General features: G+C 35.6%; 1 protein-coding gene across 5 annotated transcripts in view; it reads right to left on the bottom strand.

Moving 5' to 3' along the window:
* AGMO (alkylglycerol monooxygenase) overlaps window positions 1-3415 on the bottom strand; it is a 381935-nt gene extending 378520 nt beyond the window's left edge. For 4 of the 5 annotated variants that reach the window (XM_078441721.2, XM_078441711.2, XM_078441704.2 and 1 more), the window contains exon 1: window positions 2814-3413. The gene's annotated coding sequence lies outside the window, so the exon portion shown is untranslated. Of the gene's footprint in view, window positions 1-2813 lie in introns of all 5 variants that reach the window. The other variant, XM_078441735.2, reaches the window with a different exon arrangement.
* Window positions 3416-11228: the final 7813 nt, after the last annotated feature.

Below are 11228 nucleotides of genomic sequence, written 5' to 3' on the forward strand. Positions count from 1 at the left end.
TTATTTGAACTTCTTTAAAAGTCACTTTAAAAATATATTTTATAATTGGATTATTGATTAGCAAGAATGACAGAGAAAATGATAGGTGTACTCAAATTTCTAAAAGAATGACTTACTGGAAAGTTTCTATATAATCTAATAAAATTCCATGTAATACTCTAACACACTTCTAAAATATATATAATTTCAAGGAAACAGCAATAAAACAGTAATTGGTGATCAAAATAAATATCCAAATATGGAGTGTAAATGATTAGAATCATTACTGGTTTTGCCACAGTACCTTGAAAATCTGCTGGCAGAAATAAAATGATAGTTGAAAATACAGAAAGTGTGGCTCATAAATGTCAGCCAGTCCTTGTCAAGTGCTTCCTCTCTTAAAGATTCTCCAAGAGCAGCTTTACCAGACTCATTTTTAAAATGCTTTTATGGGGACACCTGGGTAGCTCAGTCAGGTTAAGCATCCGACTTCAGCTCAGTCATGATCTCTTGGCTTGCGAGTTCAAGCCCCGCATCTTGCTCTGTGCTGACGGCTCAGAGTCTGGAGCCTGCTTGAACTCTATGCCTCATTCTCGCTCTGCCCCTCCGCTGCTCATGGTCTGTCTGTCTCTCTCTGTCTCTCAAAAATAAATTAAAAAAAAAAAAAAAAAAAAAGAGAAAGCCATGCAAATAATTTACAGGGATTAGTAGTTTGATTTTAAATGTATAATGTAAGTGTGACATTGCAGCAAAAAAACTGGACAAGTAGTGATAGATTTTCAAAATTAACATTTGTAATAAATTTTAAAAAATAACATTTGTAGTAAATACAAAAAATAAAATAATATTTAATGTTTTCAACTATCAATATCACTTACACATATGAAGAAACACAATATATGTTTAAATAACTTTAGGATAACCAAATTATTCCTAAACCATGTGATTTTTCATTTGAATCAAAAACATTTTTATAGTAGTTAATTTTGTTCATAAATGGCAGAAATATACAGTACAGCCCAAGCTTGATATTACTATATACTCAAATCACTGTATCACATCTTATATGAAGTGGATGTGATAATAATTTCTATTTGCAAATACACTGGGTTTTGGAATTTTTTTCTGGAAACCATCCTTAATAAAAGCAAACATTAAATGGGGATTTACTGAGTTGGTTCAATACAATATGATGCAATGAAAAATTTTGGGTGGCTGGTGGGGGGTCTGGGTGTCTCAGTCAGTTTAGTGTCTGATTCTTGATTTTGGCTCAGGTCATGATCTCATGGTAGTGATATGGGGCCCTATGTGGGGCTCTGTGCTAAACCTGGAACCTGCTTAGGATTAGTTCTCTGGCCCTCCCCTGCTCAAGCACGTGCATACATGTCTCTCTGTCCCTCAAAATTTATAAATAAGCTTTAAAAAACAATTTTTTTCTTTATTGTTTTCTTGACTCTGGTTTCAAGCTGGATTTGAATAAAACCTAGCTATTAAGGAGAAAAATGAGATACAAAAGAAAACACCTTTACCTCTGAAATGTACCCTTAAAATATTTAACCATTTTAAATGTCAAGAATATTGTAAAAAATATATGATAATAGAGAATCACTTAAAGAAAAGCCATGTTTAAGTCCCAAAACACATTTTTTATAGGTTTTCAGGGTTTGCTATAGCAATATTTTTTTCTGGAGCTGTTTTATTCCTTTGTCTACTACCTCTAGCATTATTTTGCAAGAACTGAAAGCAGAAACGAAGTACCCATGGAGAAGGACTGTTCTTCAATATTCTGCTCAACTTTAGGTAGGGAATATAAAACATAACAAAAAAGTGCACTCTTAAAACCCTTTCTTAGTTTTTTGCAGATCAATGTTGCAGATTCCTAATGTGCTTAAGATTCGAAAAGTTTAGAATATCAAACTAAATGTTAAGTTCTAAATAGTCATAAACTTTTATAAATAGATTGCATTTTGCTGAAAACAAAACAAAAGGAGGTTCCAAGAAAATATAATTACAGTATCACCCAAATGGTTCAAAGAACTATACCAATTGAGTATTTGTGTTTGATAGTTTAAACACTGCATTGTAATCTAAATATCACTCACTCCAATATTTAACTGATTTATCTTAATGACATTTTATTAGAAAATAGGTTATGGAATAAATGACATATTCTTAAAAATCACCAGCCTAAGTATATTTAGAAATCAAGGTGAAAACATATTACAGTAAATATTTCTAATCACTAACTTGATACTCTACTGTCTTGTTACTGATTTTATTTTAGTTACATAGTTTCCTCTAAACTTCCCTAAGAAGAAAATTAGCATTTGTCATTACAATTATGCTAGTAATTTTTTAAAGGTTAGGAAACCAGTAGCATTAAAAACATAAAGGGAGGGGCCAAGATGGCTGAACAGCATGGAAATGCTGTTCTCCTCCCTGAAATGCAGCCAGATCATTACCAAACCATTTTGCACACCTAGAAAACTGATCTGAGGATTAACACAACAATCTGCACAACATGAACCACAGAACTTGGCAGGTACACGGCACAGAGAAATGAACTGGAGGAGAGAGAAGCTGTGTGGGGCAGGGAGCTATTTTATTTTTACCTGAGGAGAGAGGACAGAGATGGGGAAGCGGGGGCGGGGGGCGGGGGGGGGGGGGAGGGAAGAGTATGGGAAAAGCACCCCCCACCGAAAGTAGCTGGAGAGAAAGAGGAGTGGAAACAGCCACAAGGGAATGGACAAAAAAGGGAGAAAGGAGAGGGTTTAAATTCTGTTAAGATACTATAAGCAGGGGAGCACAGAGTCTGAAACTTCACAGCTCTATACCTGGTGGTGCTCTGGTGGGAAGGACGAATCCTCAGCAGAGAGCGCGGTCCGAGGGGTCCTTGGGCCACATGGGGAGAGGTGGATACCCTGCTGGGAGGCTATGTGGCCTCCTCACAGCAAAGGTCCCGGTGGACCCCGGAGAATGGCTACATTCGCTGGCGCTGGAACAAGGATGTTAAGGGTGAAGCCTTGTGCCAGGAGTGTTGCGATTTACCAGAATCCCCGAAAAACTGCTGCTACAAGATTGTGCAAACTTTTTCTGGGGCGAGCTGACACCAGCGCGCAGTCTCTGGGCATCCGCAGCAGCACAGTCTCACAAATGTACCTGCAGGCAGGCGGGCACCTGGCCTTTTCTTGGGGAGACCCTCCCCCAGAGGGTCTGAGCGGGTCAAAGCCACAGTTCCTCAAAAATGAGGGATTGGGAAACACAGCCCCATCTGAGATAAAACTCAGGAGGAGATGCTGCCGGGCAGCCTGACGGCTTGGTCACTGACAGTGTAGAAGCGGAGAGTGGATGGAAGCCGGAGACAAAGGAGGGGTGCTTGATTGCTGGTCGGGGGTGAAAGCACAAACTTCTGATACTAGAGACTGGCTGACGCCATTTTCACCCGTCCCACGCGTACACGCACACGCCTACACGCGCCATGATCCACCCCAGTAAGCTAAGCAGCGCCATCTAGTGGAGAACAGAGACATTACACTAAGCCCCGCCCAACTGGGACCTGCTCTTGAGGAACACAAGTCTCTCTGCCTGATTAATTTATGGACTATAAAGTGCTTCATAGTTTGACTTCTAAGGGAAATTAGATATAAATTCAATCATATTTCACTGTTTGCTGCTCCATCTATTCGATTTTCTTTCTTTTCTTATTCTTGAATACAGAAAGAGAAAAAAATTATTTTTATTTTCTGTTTTTATAAAAAAAGATTTTTATTCATTTTTAACTATACTTTTTACTATTTTGTTAATTTTAAAATTCTATTTTACTTTCATCATTTCATTTTATTCTATCTTATCATAATCATTTTTTTCAAATTTTTAAACGTTTCCCTTTTTTTTGTCCTTTTTTCCCTTTTCTTTTCTTTCCTTTTTTTCTCTATTCTGTCAAGCTCCTTTCAACAACCAGACCAAAACACACCAAGGTTCTAGCATCATTTATTTTATTTTTTTGTGTTGTTTTAAATTTTTATTTTATTTAGTTTTTTACTTTATTAGTTCCTTTTCTTCCTTCAAAATGATGAAATGAAGGAATTAACCCCAAAAGGAAAGAACAGGAAGAAGTGACAGCCAGGGACTCAATCAACACAGATAGAAGCAAGATGTCTGAACCAGAATTTAGAATCATGATATTAAAAATACTAGCTTGAGTTGAAAATAGCATAGAATCCCTTTCTGCAGAGATAAAAGAAGTAAAACCTTGTCAGGATGAAATTAAAATGCTATAACTGAGCTGCAATCTCAAATATATGCCATGGCAGTAAAGAAGGATGAAGCAGAACAGCAAAACAGTGATATAGAGGACAAACTTATGAAGAATAATATAGCAGAATTAAAAGAGGTAGACTAAGTCAAAAGAGCATGACATAAGAATTAGAGAACTCAGTGAATCATTACAAAGGAATAACATCAACATATGGGTCCCAGAAGATGAAGAGAGAGAAAGAGGGATAGAAGGATTTTGTGAGCAAATCATGGTGGGAAACTTTCCTAACCTGGGGAAAGACACAGACATCAAAATCCAGGAAGCACAGAGGACGCCCATCAGATTCAACAAAAACCGACCATCAACAAGGCATATCATAGTCATATTCACAAAATACTCAGGCAAGGAAAGAATCATGAAAGCAGCAAGAGAAAAAAGTCCCTAACCTACAAGAGAAGACAGATCAGGTTCACAGCAAACCTATCCACAGAAATTTGGCAGGCCAGAAAGGAGCAGCAGGATATATTCAATGTGCTGAATCAGAAAAAATATGCAGCCAAGAATTCTGTATCCAGCAAGGCTGTCATTCAAAATAAAAGGAGAGATAAAAAGTTTCCCATACAAACAAAAACTAAAGGAGTTCATGACCACTAAATGAGCCCTGAAAGAAATTTTAAGGGGGACTCTCTGAAGGGAGAAAACAAAAACAGAAACAAAAACAAAAACAAACAAACAAAACCAGAAAGACTAAAAGCAACAAAGACTAGAAAGGACCAGAGAATACCACCAGAAACTCTATAGGCAATATAATGCCAATGAGTTCATATCCTTCAGCACTCACTGGAAACGCTCACTCTAAATGTCAATAGACTAAATGCTCCAATCAAGACATAGGGTAACAGATGGGTAAGAAAACAAAATCCATCTATATGCTCTTTACAACAGACCCATTTGAGACCTAAAGACACCTTCAGGTTGTAAATAAGGGGATGAAGATCCATCTATTATGCTAATGGATGCCAAAAGAAAGCCAGAGTAGCCATACTTATATCGGATAATCTAGATTTTAAAATAAAGACTGTAGCAAGAAATGAAGAGGGCATTATATCATAATTAAGGGGTCTATTCACCAAAACAATCTAACAATTGTGAACATTTATGCTCCAAATGTAGAACACCCAAATATATAAGTCAGTTAATCATAAACATAAAGAAACTCATTGATAATATTAGCATAACGGTAGGGGATTTCAACATCCCACTTACAGCAACAGAAATATCATCTAAACAGAAAATCAACAAGGAAAAAATGGCTTTGAATGACACACTGAACCGGATGGACTTAACAGATATATTCAGAACATTTCATCCTAAAGCAGCAGGATACACATTCTTCTATAGTGCACATGGAACGTTCTCCAGAATAGATCACATACTAGGATACAAATCAGCCCCCAACAAGTACAAAAAAATTGAGATCATATGGTGCATATTTTCAGACCACAATGCTATGAAACTCAAAATCAACCACAAGAAAAAAAATGGATACATAACAAATATTTGGAGACTAAAGAACATCCTACTAAATAATGAATGGGCTAATCAAGAAGTTAAAGAGGAAGTTAAAAAGTACATGGAAGCCAATGAAAATGATAACACCACTTTGCTGCTCTGGGATGCAGCAAAGGCAGTCATAAGAGAGAAGTATATAGCAATCCAGGCCTTCTTAAAGAAGGAAGAAAGGTCTCAGATACACACCCTAACCTTACACCTTAAAGAGCTTTAAAAAGTAAAGCAAATAAAACCCAAAACTAGCAGAGGACAGGAAATAATAAAGATTAGAGATCAATGAAATTGAATCAAAACAAACAAACAAACAAACAAACAAAAAACAGTACAAAAGATCAATAAAACCAGGAGCTGGTTCTTTGAAAGAATTAACAAAATTGATAAACCCCTAGCCAGTTTGATCAAAAAGAAAAAGGGAAGGATCCAAGTAAGTAAAATCAAGAATGAAAGAGGAGCGATCACAACCAACACAGCAGAAATACACAGTAATAAGAGAATAATATTATGAGCAATTATACACCAATGAAATGGGCAATCTGGAAGAAATGGACAAACTCCTAGAAACACATAAACTACTAAAACCAAAACAAGAAGAAATAGAAAATTTGAACAGACCCATAATTGGTAAATAAATATAATTAGTAATCAATAATCTCCCAAAAATCAAGAGTCCAGAGCCAGATGTCTTTCCAAGGGAATTCTACCAAACATTTAAAGAAGAGTTAACACGTATTCTTTTGAAGCTGTTTTTAAAAGTAGAAATGAAAGGAAAACTTCCAAACCATTCTATGAAGCCAGAATTACCTCAATTCCAAAACCAAAGACCCAACTAAAAAGGAGAACTACAGACCGATTTCCCTGATGAACGTGGATGCAAAAATCCTCAACAAGATACTAGCCAACCGGATCCAGTAACACTAAAAAGAGTTATTTACCACGAGCAAGTGGAATTTATACCTGGGATGCAGGGCTGGTTCAATATCCACAAAAACAATCAATGTGATACATTACATCAATAAAAGAAAGGACAAAAAACACATGATCCTCTCAATAGATGCAGAGAAAGCATTTGAAAAAAATACAGCATCCTTTCTTTATAAACACCCTCAACACAGTAGGGATAGAAGGCTAATACCTCAAGATCATAAAAGCCATATATAAAGACCCACCGCTAATATCATCCTCAATGGTGAAAAACTGAGAGCTTTCCCCTGAGGTCAGAAACATGACAGTGATGTACACTCTCGCCACTGTTATTCAATAGCTTTGGAAGTCTTAGCCTCATCAATCAGACAACACAAAGGAATAAAAAGCATCCAAATGAGCCGGAAGGAAGTCAAACTTTCACTCTTCGCAGATGACATGATACTTTATATAGAAAACCCAAAAGATTCCACCAAAGAGCTGCTAGAACTGATTCATGAATTCAGCAAAGTCGCAGTATATAAAATCAATACACAGAGATCGGTTTCATTCCTATACACCAATAATGAAGCAACAGAAAGAGAAATCAAGGAATCGATCCCATTTACGATTGCACCAAAAACCATAAAATAACCTAGGAATACACCTAACCAAAGAGGAGAAAAATCTATACACTGAAAATTATAGAAAGGTTATGAAAGAAATGGAAGAAGACATTAAAAAATGGAAAAAATATTCCATGCTCCTGGATTGGAAGAAAAAAAATATTTTTAAAATGTCAACACTACCCAAATAAATCTACATATTTAACCCATTCCCTAACAAAATAACACCAGAATTCTTCACAGAGCTACAACAAACAATCCTAAAATTTGTATGGAATCAGAAAATACCCCAAATAGCCAAAGCAATCCTGAAAAAGAAAAACAATGCTGGAGGCATCACAATCGTGGATTTCAAGATGAATTACTAAGCTGTAATCATCAAGACAGTATGGTACTGGCACAAAAACAGACACTCAGATCGATAGAACAGAATGGAGAACCCAGAAATGGACCCACAAACATATGGCCAACTAATCTTTGACAAATCAGGAAAGACTATCCAAATGGAATAAAGACAATCTCTTCAGCAAGTGGTGCTGGGAAAACTGGACAGCAACATGCAGAAGAATGAACCTGGACCACTTTCTTACACCACACACAAAAATAAACTCAAAATGGATATAAGACCTAAATGTAAGATAGGAAGGCATGAAAATCCTAGAGGAGAAAGCAGGCAAAAACCTCTTTGACTTCGGCTGTAGCAACTTCTTACTCAACAAGTCTCCAGAGGCAAGGGAACCCAAAGCAAAAATTAACTATTGGGACCTCATCAAAATAAAACTCTTCTGCACAACCAAGGAAATAATCAGCTAACCTAAAAGTCAACCAATGGAATGGGAAAAGATATTTCCAAAGACCTATCAGATAAAGGTTTAGTATTGAAAACCTAGAAAGAACTTATCAAACTCAACACCCCAAAAGCAAATAGCCCAGTGAAGAAATGGGCAAAAGACATGAATAGACACTTCTCCAAACCATACATCCAAATGGCTAACAGACACATGAGAAAATGCTCAACATCACTCATCATCAGGGAAATACAAATCAAACCACAATGAGATACCACCTCACACCTATCAGAATGGCTAACATTAACAACTCAGGCAACAACAGATGTTCACGAGGATGAGGAGAAAGAGGATCTCTTGTGCACTGCTGGTGGGCATGCAAACTAGTGTAGCCACTCTGGAAAACAGTATGGAGGTTCCTCAAAAAATTAAAAATAGAACTACCCTATGATCCAGCAACTTCAGTATAGGTATTTATCCAAGGGATACAGGTGTGCTGTTTCGAAGGGACACATGTACCCCAATGTTTATAGTAGTGCTATTGACAATAGTCAAAGTATGAAAAGAGCTCAAATGTCCATCAACGGATGAATGGATAAAGAAGAGGTAAATATATACAATGGAGTATTACTCGGCAATCAAAAAGAATGAAATCTTGCCATTTGCAACTATGTGGATGGAACTGGAGGGTATTATGCTAAGTGAAATTAGTCACAGAAAGACAAATAATATATGACTTCACTCACATGAGGACTTTAAGATACAATACAGATGAACATAAGAAAAGGGAAGCAAAAATAATAGAAAAACATGGAGGCGGACAAAACAGAAGAGACTCTTAAATATGAGAGCAAACAGAGGGTTGCTAGAGGGGTTGTGTGAGGGGGATGGGTTAAATGGGTAAGAGGCATTAAAGTAGACACTTGTTGGGATGAGTACTGGGTATTATACATAGGGGATGAATAACTGGAATATATTCCTGAAATCATTGTTGCACTATATGCTAACTTGGATGTAAATTTTAAAAAATTTAAAAATTTAAAAAAACATAAAATTTTTATTTTTATAATTTAATTTTTGTGTCTGCCCTTTAATCTCATCATATTATCCTAAGAAGAGCCTTTATTGAATTTTACAAGTAATTACAACATTTATTTTATGTAATCACTCAAGAGTGTATTAAAACTGTGGTTGGGGTTATTTTAAGAGCATTTAGTTCTTAAAAAAAAAAAAAAAAAAAGGAAAGGAAACTCAGGTCTTAGGTCTCTGAAAAGGAAAATATAGACTGACAACCCTAGATAAATATGGGAAGTAAGGGGTAATTGGGGTCATTCAATAATGAGTTAAAAATTTGTGGATCAGCTTTTGGAAAAATTTTGTAGTGTTCATCTCTCTGAATCCTGCTGGAAAAATTGCTCTAACCATGATTCTATACTATTTTCAGAGAAAGGTATTTTCATGCTATTATAAATTTCCACAGAGCTACAAGTTCTGAGACAGAATTACATGTAATGGGCATTATGGGAAAACATACCCTGGCAAGCCAGGATCCCAGTGTAGAATAAAAACAAGTAGAGTTCTTTCAGATTTTGCTATTTCTGGGGTATTTAAACTTGATAATACATAAGAATATCTTAAATTTCCTCAGAAGATTTTAATTCTAGAATGATGTTGAGGTATTATCCAGCAAACCTATGTACAACTTTTAAGATAGAAGCATACAAAAATACTCCGAAAAGATAGCAAGTTTTAATTAAAATTAATCTAGACTGCTTGCTTATTTGTCCATATGTTGTCATTGTGCTAACATGTTCCAGCATCTTATTTGGTGATCATTTAAATTATTATGAATAAAATGATGCCCCCTTTCGGTCAGCCAGTGGTCTGTCCTGCCTGGTGATTCTTCATGGTTTCTGGAGTCAAATTTCACACATTTTAGAATAGCTTTCAACTCTCCAAGAGTCCACAATACAAATGCCTCACATTTCCTAACTGCCATAGATATTCAGAGTCACTTTTTCCTACTTCATTTGTCACACGAAAGTATAATTCTTATATCTTTCTATTTGGCCACAACCCTTAGTTCTCTCTTTAGCTACTCCTAAGGAGTCTTTTCCTCTTATTTCTGGAAATTATTTTTCTGCCAAAATGAATTAATCTCCACTTTGTCCCTATTGAACTCAATTCGATTTATATCTTCCCACTTCTCCAATTTGTCAAGATGTTTTGAATTTAAATCTTAAAATAAGAAAGTCAGTCCACCCAAGTAGATGTCATCAGTACAAACACACTTTGTATTGACTCAAGTGATTGACAGAAGAGTGTTTGCTTCATGCCTGGACAGTGTCAATCTGAATGGTCTTTTCCCCCCAAAGTTAATTCAGAAATACTGCTAACTGCGGTGATTACATTTATTACACAAAGGGAAAAATTTGATGCCAACAGTCTAAGTTTTTAAATTTCTTCAGTACTTTATACATACCATGCTAGACTAAGTAAATTGAGATTAATCAAATCTATTTTGTCAGTCTCATCATTCTAAAGAAAATAAAATTAAATAAAGTTTTGGAAATTTTTACTGATGACGTTTCTCTATTTCTATTTTCAATTAATTAGTGGGGAGAGGGAGTTACTGGAGATTTCCAAATATTTTATGTTACAATATAGAACAAATAAAAAACAGTATTATAAAGTTATCAGTAAAACTTAGGTATCCAATGTATGTGTAATCATGCATGAAACAAAATACATTAATATAATCCTAAATATTCTTACATTGGTAATGTCCATAAGAATTTGGATTAGCATATTTAGCTGATTTTCATATCAAAAACTCTGGATATTTTGACGTAGAAACAATCACTGGATTCATATCTATTATATGTAAGTTTCAAAATGTATGACTGTTCCCTTTACCTCATAACAGTGAATAATACTATCTTTTCTCCTTCCTTTATCTTCAATTTCATAAAAAACACACGAAATCCATTTCGCATATTCTTCAAATCAGAAAAGTGACTTAATATATACGTGTTTTTATATGCTTTTTGATTACTCCAGGATTGATTGTTTTTTTTCATAATAAACAATTTCAGAAGCCAAAAG

This window comes from Panthera onca, chromosome A2, assembly GCF_046562875.1.
Source record: "Panthera onca isolate mPanOnc1 chromosome A2, mPanOnc1 haplotype 2, whole genome shotgun sequence".
NCBI lineage: Eukaryota > Metazoa > Chordata > Mammalia > Carnivora > Felidae > Panthera > Panthera onca.